Source organism: Alexandromys fortis, unplaced genomic scaffold (genome assembly GCF_014885135.2).
Source record: "Alexandromys fortis isolate MF-2015 unplaced genomic scaffold, M_Fortis_MF-2015_v1.1 scaffold_106, whole genome shotgun sequence".
Classification (NCBI taxonomy): domain Eukaryota; kingdom Metazoa; phylum Chordata; class Mammalia; order Rodentia; family Cricetidae; genus Alexandromys; species Alexandromys fortis.
In genome coordinates, this window is record NW_026067980.1 from 5,863,459 (window position 1) to 5,885,970 (window position 22,512).

The window sequence follows — 22,512 nt, forward strand, 5'->3', positions numbered from 1 at the left end:
ACAGCAGCCATAGAGGGAGCTCCAGATCCTCCCACTGACCCTGCTTCTTCCTAAGCCCAAAGCTGCTCCTCCTACAAAAGGGCTGCTCTAGGTCACCAGGTCTACCAACTCTGTTTATATTTCCTTAATAATCTGCCATTCGGTATTAATTGGGGAATTCTCCAAAATAAGTTGATTCTGAAGTGCTAGATGATGGGAAACTATTTTAACCACACGGCTAAAGTTTCCACTTAACAAGGAGGATGTCGGGGAAAACCATGTGCTAGCAGCCTGGTGTTTAACGGGCAAGTGTCAGGCTGAGACCCAACGTGAACACTCCTGATGGGGCCCAGGAGTGCAGGCCACATCGCCATCACTTCCATATGCTCCAGGCATGTTCACGCTGCTTCTCCTGAAGCCAGGCATGGCCACTGAAACCGTATCCCCCTGAGCTCAAATACACGCAGAAAACCACAGCTGTGCAGAAAGAGGCGGGCGGGCACACAGACACCAAAGTGAGGGATAAGCAAGCAACAACACAAAACCTAAGTCAACTAGGTGTACCCAGCAGTCCCTGAGGCTCCTCTTCCTGGCCCCCTTCTTTCTCCAGCTTCCTTTTCCAACCCTTCTTTGCATATGGTGAGACCGCAGAACTCATTGCAGGGCAGGAAACTTGGGAAATATTAAAAGCCCTTATCACCCGTTAGCACATGGTCTGTATAGACTGAAGCAGCCTGACTTCCCAAGCTACAACCAGGAAGAGGGCAAATCCGATTCCCACAAGCCTTTAGGAATGTTCACACCACTCCTCCCCTTACACGGCCTAAGGGCGTAAGCTCGCAGTCCACGATGAGCCAGGCATGATTGTAGGAGAGGTACAACAGTCACGAACCCACTTCATGAAGACGCCTGGTGCTCATGCTTTCAGAGAAGAGTAACTGGACACAGGCAAACTGCAAATCCTTGGCCCACCAAGCCCTCCCCTTTAGATGACAAAGCCTGTGTGGCTGAAGTAAAAGTGTCGGCGGCGGCAGAGAAATGGAGGGTGCTTCTGCAAGACAACACCTGAATAGCGATGAATAAGGGGTACGGGTCAAAGTGTACAACAGTACGGAAGGTGCACAAATGGAGAGGCTAGTAACTAATCATAATGCTAAGGAAAACAGCGGCATCAGAAAAAGAAAACCAGGAAGGGGCCAAGATCAGTGGTTTTACCTGACAACCAAGGGACACCACTCCCCTCCACTGGGGTTGAGTCTCAACTATCTGAATGGTTTGGTTTGGTTTGGTTGTTTTATGTATGCAGTGTTCTGCCTGCATGTATGCCTGCAGGCCAGGAAAGGGCACCAGATCACATTACAGACGGTTGTGGATCACCAAGTGGTTGCTGGGAATTGAAACAGGACCTTTGGAAGAGCAGCCAGTGCTCTTACACACTGAACCAGCTCTCCAGCCCCTTTCGTTTGTATTTATTTATTTATTTATCTATCTATCTATCTATTTATTTATATATTATGTATACAATTTCTGTCTGTGTGTATGCCTGCAGGCCAAGAATGTGTATAACAACTTCCTTCTGAGAGGGGGTTTGAAGAACACCACAGATCCACTTTTCAACAAGGAAAATATCCCATTTAAGAGTAGGTTCCATCTTTAATAAATAAATAAAAATTAAAATTAAAAAAAAAAAAAGAGTAGGTTCCAAGGGGCTCTAACTAGTAACCTATCTGCCTGTGTGACTAGTGAACCTTGTGTGCCTTTTCCTCTTTAACCGCTCCCCTCTCTCTTTTTTCCCCCCTGAATTTCTATTGAGGTATGTTTGTAACAAACATTTATTGGTGGTTGCAATGGCTAATGCCTGATAAAAAGGAACACAAAACAATGAGCTGTCTGTGCTGTTCTGTGAACATCAAAACAAGATTTCTGATACATGAGGAGCTGTCCAAGGAGGCTTAGGTGAGCTGGATCAAGGACATTGAGACTTGTGCCCACCTAATTGCCCACTGATGATTCCAACTTGTCCTAGGGGCCCAGGACAGTATCTAGCAACAAATCAAACCCAAACCATGACTTCAAGAGGCTCTGGCCATAAAGGTGATCTGCAGACATGTCAGTCACCATCTACTCCCATGCGCCCAGTTCTTCACTGGCTCCCTGCCAGTTTACACCATTCCTGGAGTGGCCCCTAACTGCCTAGTTACCCAGCACATTCCCCCATAGCATGATTAATAAAAACCCAGGGCAGATACTGAGGTTCAACCTGAAGATCCAAAAAAAAAAAAAAAAAAGAAAAAGAAAAAAGAAAACTACTAGAGAGCTTTGAGATCTTCAGACTGAAAGAGAGCGAGTTCCTGTCCATAAGTGTGCAACACCACTCAACTTCTATGGCTGTTTTGTGTTCTGTTCTTTAGGCAAGATTTATTAAAAAATAAATGTCACGTTTCCCTTTTTTGTCTAAAAATGAAAAAAGGCTATAACTAAAATAAGAAAAGCTATATATAGTAAGTACAATAACTATATACAATATATACAGGCAATAAATACATCAACAATATCTAGTCCATTTGCATTGGACAAATTCAGAGAAAATACTCCATTAGCTATCGTATCTTGGTGAGGTTACCTAATTTACTATTATAACTTGAGTTCTGCGTCAGGAAAACAATAACTATCAAGTCTTCAACTCCCTCTGAAACCCAAGAAGGAACTGATATTAACTGAAAAAGTAGGAACTGCAAGCAAGTGACTTCTAAAAAACTGTGACAGGATACCTTCCTATGAAGCAGGACATTCTGAAGGGCTGTCCCGCCTTGTCTTGACAGTGTGTGGCAGTCACTCTCTGTTGTGCCCTGCTTGTCCAATTAGGACAGCATACTGTCAGCAGGTGAGGCAGGGGCATTTTCTTGCCCAGTGACGCACACAAAGACAGTAAACTCCATGTGGAGTTTCTTCAAAGCCCATTATCTTCTCTGAAATGGATTGGTACTGCCAAGAGTAGATGTCTCATTGTCATAAAAAAAGGAAAAAAAGAACCAATTTTATTAAAATATCTTAAATGCCATATTCTGTAGATCTCTGAAGTGTTTGAATGTGACCTATATATCTAAAATATCTGTTTCACCTTGAAAACATAACTAAAGTGACTACAAGGTTGATTGTAATAGGTGATTAACTACTAACCTGCATTTCGTTAGTATTCTAAACAATTGGTAAAAATAATTTTCAAGGACTAGAAATTTGCATTACATTGTTAAATGAGCTATATAGGTACAATACCTTGAAAAAGATTAGAAACGTATATACAGTATGTTTTTTAAAATTAATCTCAAATTTGTATCAATATACAAAATTTTTATACAATAATCAAAAGTCCAACCCAATGTAAAACATTTGAAACTAGCAGATTCAATAATCTACCTTTTTATCCTATCATATCTGTATCCTACCTTTTTTCTTTTCAAAATATTTTACCCTTTTATCATATCATATCCATATCCCCCTTTTCTCTTTTCAAAACAAGAACTCTGGGGGGCTGGAGAGATGGCTCATAGGTTAAGAGCACTGGCTGCTCTTCCAAAGGTCCTGAGTTCAATTCCCAGCAACCACATGGTGGCTCGCAGCCATCTGTAATGAGATCTGATGCCCTCTTCTGGCCGGCAGCATACATGCAGGCAGAACACTGAATACATAATAAATAAATAAATAAATATTTTTTTTAAAAAAAAAAGGAACTCTGAGTCTAATCTCCTTTGTTCAACTTTCCTCCTGGCTATAACCAATAACAACTGGTAACTAACCCCCTAAACAATGACAAATATCCATAAACCACTGAGCAACCAAAAACCACACATCCCACCTCTTGGAAATGTGGGCATAGTATTCTTAAATTTTATTCCCTGCTGTCTAGGGAGCGACAGTATCTTTAGGGGATCCTGAAAAGAAAAATTGGGGTTAATTGTTAAATCCTGGGAGGGGTATTATTTGTTATCTAGTCTCTGCACAAGAGGAAAGTGCAGGGCTTGTTTAAAGTCCCGTAAGACTGGATCGGATCGTCTAAACTAGCCACCTCAACATTGTTCTGAGTAGTTTGTACTACAAAACTAATCTTTAGCTGGTGTTTTTCAGCTTAGTGGTGTTATCATGGTCCTGGAGGAATCGTCATTGTGGGGCCTCATCCTCCTTTTGAAGACTTCAAAGGCTGTTATTAGGCGTGCTCATGGTTCACTACAGAAAACTGATAGTACTCAAACCTGAAATCATGTACAGGAAGGTAGATGAAACTTTTTTCTAGAATTAGTTAGTACTCTATATGACCATTAATATCATGGCAAAAAGTTTAAAATATACGTGTGTGTATGTAAACCCTAAGAAAACCTGTTTTAAAAAAATCAATATAAAACCAAAGGATTATGAGATTAGTAGCAACAAAATAGTCCTTAAATATTTGTATGTCTTCTGTCCCATACCAGGTGGCTCTCCTGACATGAGACAGAGATTTTGGATTTCACTTAATAAGCATGCTTGGGTTTAGAGAAGGAGAGAGCCATGCTCCAACTCCAAAGCCAGCTTTAATCTTTAACTGGACTGGGACTACAAAGTGACCATTTGCATTATGTGTCTCTGGAGAATAGCAGAACAAATTTTATCCTGCTGGAAATATAATATACCAACAGGCTAGTTCACTCTTTTGCTTGAGACTTTTTTTCCGGATAATTTGCCCTTTTTCTTTAGATGTATAATTTGTTCAGTAGTCTTCATTTTCCTTAGCTGGATACCTTTATTCTCCTGAAAAGACAGAAGCAAAACTCTTCCCAACTCTAATTTTGAAGAGATTCTCTCTTTGCAAGTTATATCTGATCAAATGAAAAGCATGTTAGATTTATAGGTTAAATGGAGAGATGGCTCAGAGGTTAGGTGCACTGGCTGCTCTTACAGAGGTCCTGAGTTCAATTCCCAACAACCACATGGTAGCTCATAACCATCTATAATGAGATCTGGTGCCCTCTTCTGGTGTGTGTGCGCGCGCGCAGGCATACAGGTTAAATAAATATTTTTTTTTTTAATTAGATTTAGTTTAAACAGCCATGGTGCTTAACGAACTATCATCTCTTCTAATTAAGAGGTGTCTCTTGTTCAAATCGAACCTTTAACAATTTTCATGGTATTCATAGCTTTTCTTCTCCTGTGGAAACAAAAGCAAAACCCCTTCCCCAACATAACACATGTCCTGGTTTCCATTCTGAGGTCAGTACATCTTCAAAGTATATTGACTGATTTAATTCTGTAGTTTTTTCTACTATCCAATGTCTCTCTGCAGCTGCTGTTCCTTTCTCATTAGCATTTAAAAATTTTAAAGTTAATAAAGCTTTATGCAAACTATTTCTGGGGGTATTTATCATCCCTTTCTGTTTATTTAGCATATCCTTTAGAATTCAATTTGATCCTTTTATAACTGCCTGCCTTGTAGGCCAGCCTGGTCTGCAGAGTGAGTTCTAGGGATAGGCAGCTCCAAAGGTATACAGAGAAACCTTGTCTTGAAAAACAAACATTAAATTTGAAAAAAATTTCCCAATTGTCTTACCAAATATACCGACAATTATTGATGAAGACGTGGGGCTTATTGCTGCAGCATAGAACAGAAAAGCCTGACTGGATTTCAAGGCAGCTGCCTAGTTTGGCAGCAGCCCGAGAAGGGGGTTCAGGGAAAGCCTACAACCCACGGTGGAAAGAGAGCGAGAGAGAGAGAGCGAGAGCGAGAGCGAGAGCGAGAGCGAGAGAGAGAGAGAGCGAGAGAGAGAGAGAGAGAGAGAGACGGACAGACGGACGGACGGACGGACAGACGGCTGTCTGAAAAACCCCACAAGGAATTTTGCGGGAAAAGCGTGTGTGGTAGAAGGGGCATTGCCTGAAGACAGACCAGCCGGTCTAGCAGGATGAGAGTCCTGTGGCGTTTGGAGCTCAGGGGCTTCTGGAGATTGGGTGGCAGCTGGAGACTGTTACAGAGAGGCTACAAGAGAAAAATCCCAAACTCCCTCAGACGCTTGGTGAAAAAAAAAAAAAAAGAGAGAAGAAAGCCTAGCCAAGTCTGAACTGTGCCAGTGGCTTAAGAGCCACAGGCAAATGGCTTTTTTGTGAATTTTTACGCTCAAACATCAGGTGCCAAATGTAGCATAATTAACAAGAACCAGAGACAGATACTGGGGTTCAACCTGAGGCTCAGAAAAGCAAAGCAACCAGCCACTAGAGAGCTCTTGCCTTCGTGAAATCCTCAGACTGAAAGATACTGAGTTCCTGTGTCATCCCACCTTACAGTCCTCTCTAGTGCACCACCACTGCCTGGCCTGTATGGCTGACTAGTGTGGCTGTTTTGCATTCTGTTCTTCAGGCAAGCTTTATTTATTAAAATACAAATGAAAAATTACTACCTTCTCCCCCCAGCCCCATAAAACACTGCAGTCCCACTCGGGTACTCCTGCACGTGAAGAATTCCCTCTTCTTCCCATCACCCAGGTCTTGCTCATCCATAGGATGGCTGACTTATCTAGTCTGGTCCTCACCACATCGTGTTCCTTACACATCATCTGCCTGTGTGCTGACTGAAGAGGCACAAAGTCACCGTGGTCCACGCAGTTTCACTAGTGCGGCACTTCTGTGATTGTAAATGTGAAGTGTAGAGTTAATTCCACAGACAAGTGGAGCTCTGAAGTCCTGGAACTATCCAAGTTTAGCCATGGAGCTCAGAAATAAAAGACACCTACCTCCCTGGGTACCAGTTCTTATCTCACTGTAAAGACCTTTTGTCCTCTCAAGTCCTTGACTGATCTGGTAAGTTTCTCAGCATGTGAGCAGTAGATGCTCCACTGGGCAGTCTTTACTCAGGCCCAAAAACGTTTTCAGCTGCTCCCCAGTCCGCAGGAACCACCTTAGAAACACTGTGCCTGGCTAGCTCACGAAACAGCTGTTTCTGTTCTATTTCATAGCAGACAGAAATGAAAGTTTCCTTTAAGCATTCCCATATCCAAGGCCTAGAACCTGTGACTTATTCTACATATAATGGAAGGACTATATAAATACAATTAGGTCTTGCCAAAAGCAATCTACAGATTCAACGCAATGCCCAGCAAAATCCCAGCAAAATTCTTCACAGACCTCGAAAGAACGGTACTCAATTTCATATGGAAAAGCAAAAAACCCAGGATAGCCAAAACAATCCTGTACAATAAAAGAACTTCTGGAGGCATCAGAATCCCTGACTTCAAACTTTACTACAGAGCTACAGTACTGAAAACAGCCTGGTATTGGCAGAACAGACAGGAGGACCAATGGAATTAAATAGAAGACCCAGATATCAATCAGCACATCTTCGAACACCTGATTTTTGACAAAGAAGCAAAAAATATAAAATGGAAAAAAGAAAGCATATTTAACAAGTGGTGCTGGCATAACTGGATATCAACATGTACAAGAATGAAGATAGACCCCTATCTATCACCATGCACAAAACTCAAGTGCAAATGGATCAAAGACCTCAACATAAAGCCAGTCACACCAAACCTTATAGAAGAGAAAATGGGAAACACACTTGAACGCATTGGCACAGGAGACCACTTCCTAAAAAGAAGCCCAGCAGCACAGACACTGAGAGAAACAATTAATAAATGGGACCTCCTGAAACTGAAAAGCTTCTGTAAAGCAAAGGACAAAGTCAACAAGACGAAACGACAGCCTACACTAATCCCACATCAGACAAAGGTCTGATCTCCAAAATATACAAAAAACTCAAGAAACTGGTCACCAAAAGAACACATAATCCAATTTAAAAAAGAAAATGGAGTACAGACCTAAACAGAGAACTCTCAACAGAAGAATCTAAAATGGCTGAAAGACACTTAAGGAAATGTTCAGCATCCTTAGTCATCAGAGAAATGCAAATCAAAACAACTTTTACACCTTCCATCTTACACCTGTAAGAATGTACAAGATCAAAAACACTGATGACAACTTATGCTGGAGAGGTTGTGGGGAAAAGGGAACACTTCTGCATTGCTGGTGGGGATGAAAGCTGGTGCCACCCTTTTGGATGTCAGTGTGGCGATTTCTCAGAAAATTAGGAGACAACCTTCCTCAAGACCCAATAATACCACTTTGGGGTATATATCCAAAGGATGCTCAATCATGCCACAAGGACATGTGCTCAACTATGTTCATAGCAGTTTTGTTTGTCATAGCCAGAACCTGGAAACAACCTAAATGTCCCTACACCAAAGAATGGATAAGGAAAATGTGGTACATTTACACAATGGAGTATACACAGCAGAAAAAAATAATGACAGCTTGAATTTTGCAGGAAAATAGGTGGAACTAGAAAACATTATTTGGAATGAGGTAACCCAGACACAGAAAGACAATTATCACATGTACTCACTCATAGGTGGTTTTTAAACATAAAGCAAAGAAAGCCAGCCTACAAACCACAATCCCAGAGAACTTAGACAACAATGAGGACACCTAGAGAGACATACATAGACCTAATCTACATGGGAAGTAGAAAAAGACAAGATCTCCTGAGTAAATTAGGAGCATGGGGACCTTAGGGAAGGGTTGAAGGAAGGAGGGGAGAGGCAGGGAGGAGAGCAGAGAAAAATGTAGAGCTCAATAAATATCAATAAAAAAATACAATTAGGTTCAAGGATGCTGAAATAGAGACAATGTTCTGAGTGATCCTGGTGGGCCACTGTGAAGATTCTTGGAAGAAAGAAGCGTTGGTACTAGAGAAAAGGAGACGAGATGGTGGAGGGGAGACAGGGAGGGAGATTGGCTGACCTGAGATCACTGACATACTTGACTAGACAGAAGGAGCTACTGGACCAAAGAATGTGCGCAGTCTCTAGAGGTTGGGCCAGGCAAGGAATGGATCCACCCCTGCAGCATCCAGAAGGAGCCAGTGCTGCCAACACTTTGACTTCAGTAGATGAGACTCGTTCATAATTCTGACCTCCAGAACTACAGGATGAGAAATTTGTGTTATCTCATGCCATGAAGTTCAAGGCAATTTTCAGAGCAGCAACAGAAAGCTAATGAACGACACGCTGAATGAAAGAAACAGAACCAAAAGAGGGGCTTGTCTGGAGTTAAGAGACTGGAGTTTAGGTCCATTCGATATGTACTCCAGTCAATGTCCGATGTGATTCCAATCACTGTGTGACCTTAGGCAGGTTTCTGAATTCCCCTGAGCTACAGAGCACAAGACAAAAGCCCTTGGGAAGGACCAGTGTGGGACTCATGAAACACACACTAAGTGTTCAGCGCTGCAACAGACACACAACTCAGAAACGCCCACGCAAAGGTTCCTGAGAAGACGCCTGCCTTAACAGAGATGCATGAGGGAGACAGGAAATTGGAGGCTGCCTGGCTGATCTCCTGCCTCTGCGGGCCCCATCCAGTGTTGAGATTACAATGGGTGGGCACCTCACAGAGGTCTCAATGTCCTTGACACCAACTCACCCAAGCTGCAAAGGATGTGCTTTTAAAAAGAAAAGAAACCGGCCATGGTAGCACCATGTTGGGGAGGGTCCCTGCCCCATGGCCACCATTTTATGTTCAGGCTTTCGCTTCCTGGCATGTGACTAGATCGTGACATGGAATTTTAGCATCTTGAATTTTATTCCTTTAGAACACTGAAGAATTAACTCCCTGCTCCCTCCTTCCTTTCTTCACCAAGCTCTCATTCGCTGCTTCCGCCCTGCTCCTATGACGGTGCACCAACCAAAGGAAACTTCACAGGAGAGCTGCAGGCACTGGGCCTGGCTTCTCAGTTCCCTTTGGAACAAATTAAAAGCTACCGTTAGAGCGAAGTGGGGGTGGTTAATTAAGAAAGAATGCAGCACCCCGAGGCCACAGCATCAACATTTATGGGTTTTGAATAACACACAACAAAAAAGTATCTTTAATTCTCAGCTCATTAAATATCAAAATGAGGTAGTAGCTAAAACCCAGGACTGTTTCCTACGGAACAGTTTACAAAGCTGTTGGCCAGCCCTGTGAATGGTCCATAAATCACCATGGAACACCAACTGAGGTCTGTGTATGTATTTTTTTTGGATTAGTCATGCGCTTATTTATTTGGGGGGGGAGGGGGGACCTATCTATCAAGGGCTGACTGTGTGCCAAGCCCAGGAATTGAGAAAGATATGACATAGGAGTTTTGTTGTTGGTTTTCTGTGTTTTTTTTTTCTTTTTTTTGGGGGGGGGGTGTTGACCTTTGCCTCTTTTCCACGGCAACCTGTGCTTTTTTCAGAGATAGAGTCCCCATCATGAGGATCAGCAGAACATATCCCTTTATTTACTGGTCAGTATCTTCTGCCACCCTGCCCTGCCTGCCACCTCTGGAATCCTGTTCTGGGCGAGTTGGAGCCCAGCGTAAACAGGCACACCTCGCAGTACCTACTGAAAACTAAGGCCAACTCCTGCTTTTTACTGCCCACAGCATCATCTCCACCGTGGGTTTCCAGAGCGATGAGACCAAACTGTGAGGCTGGAAATGTACAAATGGACACCACCAGCAGAGGGGGGTGCGCACCCACAGAGTGGGTCCTCGGCTGTACTAGTTCAAATGGCTTTATAAACAAAGCCAGATCCCACTCACTTCAGTGCAAACCTTTAACAAAAAAAAAAAAAAAAAAAAAAAAAAAAAAAAAAAAAAAAAAAAAAAAAAAAAAAAAAAAAAAAAAAAAACCAGGGAAGGCAGAGAAGCCCCAGGTGACGTAAGCTAAGGAGAATGCTGGTAAGTCCAAAACACAAGGAAAATGAATCAGACACCAGTCCACGCCTGGATCTGCTCAGAATACATTCTCTCCACACTCCTAGGAGCTATTCTCGCCTTCCATAGGTACAACCAGTTTCAGAGATAAAGGATACCATCAGTCTGGCTTGGGGAGGCAAGATCTCAGATGGCCAGAAGGAACACACAGTTCTAAGGGAGAACCAAGGGGTTCCCACTAGCAATTACTACATCAGTCCCCAAAGGCCTGGAGATCTTGAGTTAATTAAAGAGATTTGTGTGGGGAGGTAGGAAATCACCAGGCCAAAGCGTGGTCTGCACACCAGGCCAAAGCCGTAATCAAGATTCATCCCCGACACACCGCTGATCAGAACACACATGTTCTCAATTTCACGCTCTCCAAAGGAGCGCTGAAGGGACAATTATTCCTGAGCTCTAGCATGGAACCAACACAAGCCAGTTATCATTTGTCCATCTTATCAGCCTGCTTCCCTTGACTAGCCCCATCCACGCCCACCTTTCCAGCAGTCCATTCCCTGAAGATAACAGTGTCAGGACATTTACCCAGGTGCTCCTCGGAGGGACGACTCCCATCTAAGCACCGTTAGCCCCTGTGGGGCTTATGTTTAAAGATTCCTTGCTCACTTCAGGACTTTATTACTGCTCGGATGCTGCACTTGTATAGTTAAAGTCCAGAGGTGCCAGCACATACATGCGTGCGTGAGCACACACAGACAGGTAACAGAGACAGACACACACAAGCTGCCCTTCTCCTGTGCTTTAAAAACAGAGTGGAAGGCCAGGATGGTGGTTTACCACTATAACCACAGGACTTGGGAGACTGCAGAGGACTGCCCCGAGTTCAGAGCCAGCCAGAGCTACAAAGAGAGATCCTGTCTCAGATAAACAAATAATAATGATAATAAAAAAGAAGCTGGAATGATGACCTGGTGGTAAAGAGCCCGGTCTAGGGGTCTTTGCTCTAGGGGATCCAATGCCCTCTTCTGGCCTCTGTGGGCACTTGTATACATGTGTGCATAAACACACACAAACATACACATAAATAAAAATTAATTAAGATTTTTTTAAGAACCAGAACAATGCTCCGCTACCTAGTTGGTTTTTAAAAAGCCCTTGGAGTTCCTTTCTCCAGTAACTTTGCTGAGGATTTGAGTTGTGTGTTCTGCGGCTGATAACACACACAGATTGCTGTGTCTTTCCAGTTCTGAAAACATCAAAGGCAGGCTATAAACCATGCCTCTGGGACCTGGGCTGGACCCTTTCCTCTGCTTTACACCATTTCCCCAATGAAATGAGAACCTCATGTTAAGACAGCCGACATCTTCAAGGTAAAAGGCAGGCTATCTGTAGGAAGGCAGACACAGATAGGGACAAAAGATTAACCAGTTTCTGTAAACACCAGGTACAGAGAAGCAGCAAAGGACCAGCCACTGAAACACCCACCCAGCAACTCAGCTAGTAGCTCGTTCTCGTTTACTGTGAAAGGAACAAAGCTTCACTCTAGAAGCTCAAGAAAGTCTCTTCCAAGAGGGCAAAACAGTGATTAGACAATGGTGGAAACTTAAAGCTGTAAACGCGGCTGTTATGCTCAAGCCGAGAGGAAATGTTCAGCTCCAAACCTAGCTACTAATAAAAGCCTTAGGACCACACAGGGAGCGGGGTGCCTAGCGGTACCCACTTCAAACACTTTTTCTGAAGGCAGGAGGGGTCTCCAAAACTGTCACATCTGGAATTCCGCTTTTACGGCACAAATGCCTGAGAAATGGGAGACTGTGATGTTGCCATGGGAACCTGGCCTCCTCCTTCTCTGCAGGTCCCTAGCATGTCCCCACACAAGCTTCCTCCAAAGGAGGTTTCTCGGATTTGGAAAGGGTGGAAGGCAGCCCGGCTCTTAGATATTGGTGCTAACTGAAACATTGTAGGTTGTTAGAAAACAAAGTGACTGAGGGCCTTTGCAAGGTGATTAAGTCTGTCTCCATGATTGTCCATGACCGAAAAACCCTAAAGTATGAGCGGAAAGCAACAAGCTAACATTATATTCCTTCTCAAAATCTATGGCTTTCTCCAGCCCCACACCATTTATTTAGGAAAGGCAAAAGCTCTCTTATTACCAACCTACAAAGGGCCAAATGACTCAACCTGTGTTCAGATTGCCTGCCACTGGGCCCAGAAGATCCAGAATTAGACTCTAGATGACAGCCCTAATCATATCCCTTCAGGGTTAACACTTCTGGTTATTAAGAACTCTGGTGGGGGCTGGAGAGATGGCTCAGTGGTTAAGAGCATTGCCTGCTCTTCCAAAGGTCCTGAGTTCAATTCCCAGCAACCACATGGTGGCTCACAACCATCTGTAAAGAGGTCTGGCGCCCTCTTCTGGCCTTCAGGCATACAGACAGAATATTGTATACATAATAAATAAATAATTTTTAAAAAAAAAAGAACTCTGGTGTAGTTAAGGGGACGGGTTCAGTGGGTTCCAAGTACTACTTTAGGTCTCTCAGAAGCCCCAGATCCAAAGCCATGAACAGACAGAAGGAATCCAGAGAACCTACTTGAAACCAGGCATCCACCTGGGTGTGTCCACTCCTGGAATGCAAACTTCCAACTGTCCCCTCTAGGGTGTTTCCTAAACCCCACGTGCACCTACGTCCATAGATGGTGAAGTCACAACTGCATGCTGGCAATGTTCCCTTCGTCTGTCATCCTTCCAGAAGCCCCACTTCCTGGGATCTCAGCTGGCTCAAAACTTCATCTCTTACTCTATGAGCATCCCCCCCCCAATTCTAACTATAATTTCCCACAAAAACTAAAGCAATCCTTCCCATATGAGTCTGCCTCTGCAAGATCTGGCCTTTCCCAGTAGATTTGTTGCAGGGGGAAGGAATCAGCCAGTTGAAAAGCAAAGCAAAATTCAGTCTAGATGGTCTCGGCCTCCCGGTTCACCACCTCATGTTCCTGGGTGACACTAAAAACCTGGCCTCCAGATGGAACCGTTTGCATCTAATCTCTCAGATACCACTTCCTAAAATGTGCCCCTGAGAATCTGAGTCTGTGAGAGCAGGAGTCAGCCCACATGCCCCGGCCCACCCCCAAAAGAACCAGGAAGTCAGCCTCTCTGGCTCCAGGTGTTAACACTTAGAGCATCCTGCCCAGCCCCCTCCAGCTGGAGGCAGGCCTCCTGGGAGCCGGACACAGCAATTAGGCCTTTCCCCGGCTGGGCGCCTTTGAACCCTCACTAACAACATTAGTGTCTGACTTCCTGTGTACAACAGGGCCTGGGGGGAGGGGGTGCAAATGCCGGCTGACCTGGGCAAGGCATTAGACTTCCTTTGTCAAAGACTCTCAAATGTTAACAAGCATGCAAACTAGGCTCTCCTCCCAGAGCCCTCCCTCCCATCAACCTCTGCTCCTGCTGGGGGAATCAGCCTCACTGGAGAGAAATGGGAATAGGGAAGTCTCCAAGCTAAGAGAGTAAGCCAGCAGTCTCCAAGGGACCTTCAAATCTTAGTTTCTTAAAGCCTTTCTGCTGGAAACATGCGCTTGCCTAGTTCCTGCAGGGGACAAGGGCTGAGCAAAGGTGACATTGCTCAGCAAGCAGCCAGAGCCCTGTTAAAAAGAGCACAAGGACACTCCATCTATATGTGCTAGAGACTGAGATGCAAGATGGTCTCAAGCAAGGCAGTACAGAGTTTGTGTAATAGCCCCAGGCTCTAAGAAAAAACACTGGCTTGACCTCAAAATGGAATGTAAGTTACTAAATGTCTGTAATCCAACTATCTCTCCATCATTAAAATCCTCTCTGTCCTCCTAACAAAGTTTCGGCTTTTTATTTGGGGGAATGGATGTCTTTGAGATAAATAGCTGTGGTGTGCACCCAGCCCCACATCTGCCGGAGATTCCAGTTCCTCCTAATAGCTTAACAACAACCATGTCTACTGATTGAAACCGTGATTTTACTTTACTAACAAGATTCAAATGGAAGGGCAAATCATCTAAATTTTGCGAGTAGGACTCTTGATTAAGGCAGCTGTTAAACTTCTAAAGTCCTGTTTGTTTCAACTCAGTAATTGAACCCTTTGTCCAAGATGCCAATGGTTGATGTGTACAAAGTAACAGTATTAAAAACAACTGTTTCTGTTGTTTCATGGGGGGGTCACCTTCTATGGCTTTGTTTGTTTGTTTGTTTGTTGAGACAGGGTTTCTTTGCGTAACCCTTACTGTTCTGGAACTCTGTCGACCAGGTTGGCCTCCAACTCACAGAGATTAGCCTGCCTCTGCCTCCTGAGTGCTGGGATTAAAGGTGTGCACCACCACTACCCAGCCCTCTGTGGCTTTTCAATCACTGTTGTCAAGTCATGTCTAAATCCACTTAGTTTCACTGAAATCAAGTTTAAAAATCAACCACAATGTAACCATTTCCTATTCCTTTTTTAATTTTTTAATCCTGGAAATGGAGGAAAATATCCATAGTATCCAGAGATGGAGAAAACAGCTGATTTTCTCAGTCTTGCTAAACTGTCTTTATAAGAGAATGTTTTTGGGGGTTGACCTATAAACTGGGCTAGGTTTTGGATACATTTTTAAATATGTGCCTAAGTACCATTATCGGGGATAACCTGAAACTCCAAAACTTCATTCTGTACAAACTCTACTGACTCTTGCCAGCAGTGGCAAGCGGCAATCAAACGTCAAAGCACAGGTGCTGGCACAGAGCGGCAAGCACCACGGGATGCCAGGTCCCTCAGAACTGTATCTCAACCGGTGTTACAAATTTCAGAGTCTAAATGAATTTACCACTGGTTCTGATTTTGACTTTCTATCAACTGACTTTAAAATAGGAGGCAATCGGAAGGATAAACTCAAACACTAATGAGTCCCTCGACTTTGAGTCTCCTTGGCTCTTGGACAGAAGCCAGCAGTCTGCCCTGAAACTACAAGCAGTAAATCTAGAAACTTTTCTTCATAAGTTCCCAGTGATACCACATGGAATTCCCATTAAATCACACACATACAACCACACACACAATGACACATCAATTAAATCATTGTAGGATAGTTAGGTCAGGAAATAACTGTGTTTGTTAAGTAACTTTTGTTTTAATTTCCCTAACAGCCTTCTGAGAAGACCAAAAAAAAAAAAAAAAAAGTATGAAAATGAAGTATTGACATCCTGAATGCTTTTACATTTAGATAAATGCTCCCAGGAGTGGAAGAGGCAATGCCATCCCCAGACATCAAGCTTTCCCCACAATTCCTCTCAAGGCATCCAGAGCAGACTGCTACAGACAGGAAAGCAAATGCCAAGGCGGACGACACAGAAGGAAACTGCAAGCAGAGGTCGATTCTTCCCCCACAGGGTGGTCCCAGCATTGATGTTTACAGGGCAGAGGCAGGCAACCACGCACACACACACACACACACACACACACACACACACACGCACGCACGCACGCACGCACGCACGCACACTTAACTGTTTGGCTTATCCATGCATCTGTCTCCTTAACACAGACTTCCCACAGAACAGGTTTACAAAAATCAAAGCACACAGCAGAAATAAATTAGAAACCTGTAACATTTTTGTCACAAAGTTAGTGTGAAGTAGGAACCTGTCAAAAAGGATGAAAAGCAGTGCAAAGTCTTCTCTGAAAGTCCTTTTCCAAGAGTGGGGAGCTGGATCAAAGTGAGGCCACGGTCAGATGAGCAGCCCTGCTCTTGGGCCACAAAACCACTGCCTCTCGCTAATGCTGAAGAGGAAATCCCCAGAGGTACGGCAGACCCAGGGCTTTGGGATGGACAGTCCCTGTCTGCTATTTCTCCTTCTGTCTAGGTTACTCAATACTTAGAAAAGTAACAAAAATAACCTAAAAAGATGGGAATTAGGACCACTGGACCAGATTCTTTTTAAGGTCCAGTCAGCTCTAAGCATTCATCAATATTCTCTATGAACGGAAGGCACCATTATTAAGAAGTAGCTAAGCCAGGCCCGCCCCTGCTCTAAAGAACACGGTATCCATGGGAAGCGGAGTCACGGGCCGACACATGAACTATTTTGTTTTAATTTCCCTAACAGCCAATCAGTCCGAGAAGACCAAGTATGAAAATGAAGTATGGACACCCTGAATGCTTTTACATTTAGATAAATGCTCCCAGGAGTGGAAGAAGCAAGGCCATTCCCGGGCATCAAGCTTTCCCTGCAACTCTGTCATTTTCTGGTGTGGGCGTCCTGAGTGCCGCTCTGAACGGTAACCAAATTACTATAATTTATCCTATATGTTTCTTTTAAATTACATAAATTTAAGGGATTTTATGATTAGGTGACTGGTCTCGTGTGAAGAGAGGACTGTGTAGAATTAAAAGGGAAACTGTCAAATCCAGGAAACAGGCTGACACCGTCCTCCCGCCTTCACGTAATCAGATTACGGCTTGTGGAAACCTACGCTTCCCACTCTTCCCAGAGGGTCAGAACCGGGGACAGCAAACAGTGAGTTCATTTTGTGATTAGAGCCAAAACATGTAGCCTGAGCATGGCCGGAAAGAATGGCCGGCACCTTTAACACTGACCCAGGGTAAATGCTATCACGTCTGCTCAACCTCTCCTACTCAACAGACCACAGCAAAGGCCCAGGCATCCATCAGCCAGATGTCTCAAGAACTTGAAGTCCGCTTTTGTAGAAGGTCATTCCAAGTGAAAATAAGTACAAACACAACTCCTGCCTCCAGAGACTTCACAATTCATTTCAGAAAACAAAGCAAAACCTACTAACGCGATGTTACACTTTCTCGAATGAATGTGCTGAATTATACAGTGGTGCGTTCATGTGGTGTATGCAAGTGTGTGGACCTCATGCATCTCATTTATTACTCTTCACCCTATCTTTTGAGGCAGGGTCTCTCGTTGAACCCAGCACTTACTTGTTGGCCATACTGTCTGGATGTAAGTTCTGGGGATCCACGCCCACACCCACAAGGATACAGTCACTTAGGACCCCGCCAGCTTTTCTATGTGGGTGAGATGGACTCGTCACATCCCCAGGCTTGCAAATCAGGCACTTCACCTTAGACTGAGACACCTCTGCGCGTCTTCTTAAGAAGGAATTTACTGGAAATTTTCCATAAAAATAAAGCAACTACAAAATTTTTTTAAAAATATGTTAATAATAATGCTAAAATAATATACTAAGTATATTTTAAATGTAGTATTAGAAGGCAGGAAGTCATGATAAAAGCCTCAAGGATAGATGGGCCCAAGCATGAGGAATAAAAAAGGAGGTCTAAAAACAACCACTGAGCTGGGGTTGCAGGGACTGCCCACAGGGCACAGAGAACAAAACAGAATTAAGATAAAGAATACTAAATGGGTTAGAGGAAAATTAATGTCAAGATGGGTGTTTTAACTACCTTTGTGATTATATAAAAGCTGATCAAATAATTATACTGATAGATCATTTAAAGTTTTTTTTTTTAAAAATATCCTCTCAAGCACCGGAATTAATTAAAGGCACGCACCACCACACCCAGCTCCTTAGATTAGACTTCTTTTTGTTTCCTTTTGTTTTTCTAGACAGGGTTTCTCTGTAGCTTTGGAGCCTGTCCTGGAACTCACTCCGCAGACCAGACTGGCCTGGAACTCACAGAGAGATTTGCCTGCTTCTGCCTTCCAAATGCTGAGATTTAAGGCACGTGCCACCACCGCCCACCTAGCTCCTGAGACTTCTTAACCCTAAGGGTTGAGAAAATTACGGCAGCAATGAAAGGTTTCTGAACATGGCATAACCAAAAAGTAACTCAAAATCAAATGTGTATCGAATCCTCGGGAGTTTCCCAGCAGGCACCGCAGCCGCCTTGGCTGTGAACACACCTCCAGCGCTTAGCGCTCGACTTCCCATGCCATTAGGACACAGGAGTGAGCAGCACAGAAACCCTTGGCTCAAACTAGACTACTGTACATCCAAGTGCAACGGTTTTTACTGTTTTTACTGCTCTTAGCTTTTTGTTTATTGTTTTAAGTCTTAATTACGGAAAACAAAGACATTTGTTGTTGTTTTTCAGATCAGGGTTTCTCTCCCTGTGTATCCCTCCCTGGCTGTCCTGGAACTCAGAGATCCACCTGCCTCTGCCTGCGCCACTACTTCGGGTAGGAAACAAGGACTTCAAAGTTTTCCTCCTGGGATAACTTTTGACTATGTGTATACTTGCCAAGCATTCTACCTACCGAACTATACAACTCCAGACTCTGAGATTTAATTGTTTATGTATAACTTTAAAAACACACCAATCTCATTAGCATGCAAATTCACTTTCGGCTTTAATAAATGGCAAGTTATATGTATACCAACCAAAGAATTGTCTTAAACTAAATTTCTTTATGATTATTATCTGTAAATGTTTGGTTTACTTAATTTAGGTTTTTTTTTCTATTTTTAGGTGTGTATGGCATGCATGCCATTTCATGTGTGTTGGTGCACACGTGAGTGTGTGTGTGTGTGTGTGTGTGCATGTGCACACTGAAGCCCACAACTGATATCAGGAATCATCCTCTATTGTTCTTCACTTATTCCCTGAGGTAAGGTCTCTGAACCGAACCTAGAGCTTTCTATCGCAGCTAGTCTTACTTGCTGGTTTGATCTGGCCTTGTTGTGGCATTCTTGGACTGGAACTACAAGTTAGCTGCTTCATTCACAGCATTTCTATGGGCTCCAAACACTGGCCCTCCTCACTATCACAGCAAGCGTCAACCAATTAGCCATCCCCCAACGCTATATAAATGGGGTTAGCAAAAAATTCCCAGGCAAAAATAGATCATAAGTGTAAAAAGTTTAAGCCCTGCTTAATTCCCACGTGTTTCTGATCCATCCTCTGCTCATAATTTATGGAAAGGTAAGAGGGTGCTAGGAAGACACACACACAGAGACGTGCGCGCACACAGATGCACATGAGCACACACACAGATGCGTGTGCGCACACACAGACATGCGTACACACACACAGACACAAACACACAGACACACACACAGAGACACAAGCACATGCCACTGGCACGGACTGAAAACACTGCTGGCTCACTAGCTGGCTGCTCTGTGCAGCTGCCCTCAGAAGCTCACAAACCCAGCAACAGAACATCCAATGTCCACAATGTGGTGAGCACAGAAACCCAGAGCAGACACAATGCTCCCCAAGATCTGCTCACTGCATAAACAGTCAACATTTGAGATTTTTTTTTAAACGAAACTATCCAGAAAATGTAGAAGCAGCCAACACCTACTAGTTCTGAACTAAGCCCCGCCCCACCCCTCAGTCTTGCCTTGGAGCCCAGGCTGCCCCTGAACTTGCAGCAATACTATCTCAGTTTCCTGAAAGCTGGGCTTACATGAATGCCATGTCACAGCTGAACAAGATCATCTTTTGCCCAAATACTACCAAAATCAAGTGATCTGAAAAATTAAAACAACTGAAGCAAAATACAACTATTTTTCAGAATCCAAAGACAAATACAAGCTCAAACTAGGAAATTCTCAGTATGAATCAAAGTTAATAAACTGAATTTCCATCATAAAAATAAAGAGTTTTTGCAAGGGGCACCAACAAAACTATTAATCATGCTTTGAACACTCTTCTGTTATATTCCGCATCATAAAAAATAAATAATAAATGCATGGCCACTGCACTGACGAGGTTTAATGGATCAACCTTGACAGCACAGCCAAAATGTAGAGGAGAAATGGAAGAGTGGTCACCCCCGAAATGTGGTCCATCTCTGAGATCTGCAGAAGATTTCCCCTCTAGAGCTCATTGCGGGGACCCAGAACCAGCAATAAATACCCCAACAGTTACTGTCGCTAACTAAACTTTGTCAGGTAACATAGAGCTATGACTCTCTAAACACATTACTAAGTTTATTCTGCTAAGTACAACTCCTGAAACATAATTTTTGAGGGTATTAAAAAAAAAAAGTCGCCAGGAGGTGGTGGTGCACACCTTTAATCCCAGCACTCAGAAGGCAGAGGTAGGCAGAGGCCAGCCTGGTCTGCAGAGCTAGTTGCAGGACAGCTCCAAAGCTAAGAGAAACCTTGTCTCAAAAAACAAAAAGTCTGCAATGGCCAGTTTAACCAGAGTCATGTTTCTCAAAATAGCCAAATTCATAGTTTATCTTTAAAAGTTACACGTCAAGCCAGGCGGTGGTGGCGCACGGCTTTAATCCCAGCACTCGGGAGGCAGAGGCAGGCGGATCTCTATGAGTTCTGAATTTGAGGCCAGCCTGGTCTACAAGAGCTAGTTCTAGGACAGGTTCCAAAGTTACAGAGAAACCCTGTCTCAGGAGGAGAAAAAAAAAAAAAAAGCAAACAAACAAAAAAGCTACGTGTCTCCAAATGTCTCATAATTCTCTCAGCATCCTGATATACTAATACTGATGGGGGGGGCTCAACCATGCTTTCATAGCTCTTTCTTAACAATGATAAGCTTCTAGAAGACTCCATCTCCCACTGCAAGCCGACCAGCCCTCAGATATGTAACCGTCTTACACGATTCTATCGACAGTGTTCACAAAGGGGGCTTCATGGGAGAGAGTGCCAAGTCTGTGAGTGTCCTGCCCTATGGCCTTAACTCCAATAACCATAGAAATCAGAAAAAAGTCACCTCCAAAGGGAGCTCATAGAACCCTTGCTCCTACCATGCAAGGGGGGAAGCCCGACCATAGACTTTCAGCCTCAAAGACTCATAATGGGCAGTGTCTGGTCCTGACTCGGGGCTCTCAAACCATCATCTCATCAGAACGTGCAAGCACAGGACTTACAAACAAAGAAATCGCTTCAGTGTTCTGCTTGGAAAAATGGGAGCCAATACATCCCTTCTGGGAATTCTGGGTAAGTTCTACAAAAACAGTGTCCAGATGTGCTTAAAACTGCAGTCTGTTCTCCTCTTCTGGTGAGGAGTGGAGGGAGGAACAAAGGGTGGGAGGACATTTTATTAAGAACTGAAATAGTTATTAGATTTTCTTGGCTCACACACTAACCAGCTCTCCGCTGACAAATGAGGCAAGAGCACCTGAGGCAGAACTCACCCAGCATTCCTCCCGTCTGGGCACAGAGACCAGGCCTGGCAACACTGCGCCACCAGCCAGGGTGCGGGTAGCTTCTCTCACTTCCTTTCATAATGTCTTTAGTGGCAAATGTTTCTACCAGATGATAGTGACATGGGGAGCAGGGCTCAGGCAGACTCGGGAGCACACGGAAGTGCTCTGTCAGCACAAAGGCCCCGCTTTAACACGGAGGCGCCATTAGGAGCTGAAGCTTCCTCAACGTAATGGTTGCTCTCCCTTTTTAACCAGGAAGGTATAAACAATCTATTCTAAAGCTGTCTCTCATTTCAAAGAGGTGATGCTGGCTTCGGTACTAAAGGTAAACGGGGCTTTTAAACAGAGCATAAATAAGGCAAACAGAGTCAGACATATATTATGAATAAAAAGATAATCTTAATAATAGTTTACATTATCACAAACCCAAGTTTATAGCAACAGCTAAGCCCCTCTCAAAGTACAGAGCAGCTGCCCGTTCAGCAGAGGGAAATGGTATGTCAAAAATGTGACCTACCTTCAAGTTTGTTTAACTCCCTGTCAGCCACTGCTTCCTTCCTTCCGCCACCTTACACGGAAGGCGCAGGGGAGGAATCCTCACTGAGGTGTTTCATCTGCCAACAATCAGAACTGTCTTAGTACTAGAAGGTAACTATTT

At 43.8% G+C, this 22,512-nt stretch overlaps 1 protein-coding gene across 1 annotated transcript in view; it reads right to left on the reverse strand.

Moving 5' to 3' along the window:
- Il17rd (interleukin 17 receptor D) overlaps positions 1-22,512 on the reverse strand; it is a 65,256-nt gene that overhangs the window by 21,607 nt on the left and 21,137 nt on the right. The gene's annotated exons all lie outside the window — the stretch shown is intronic.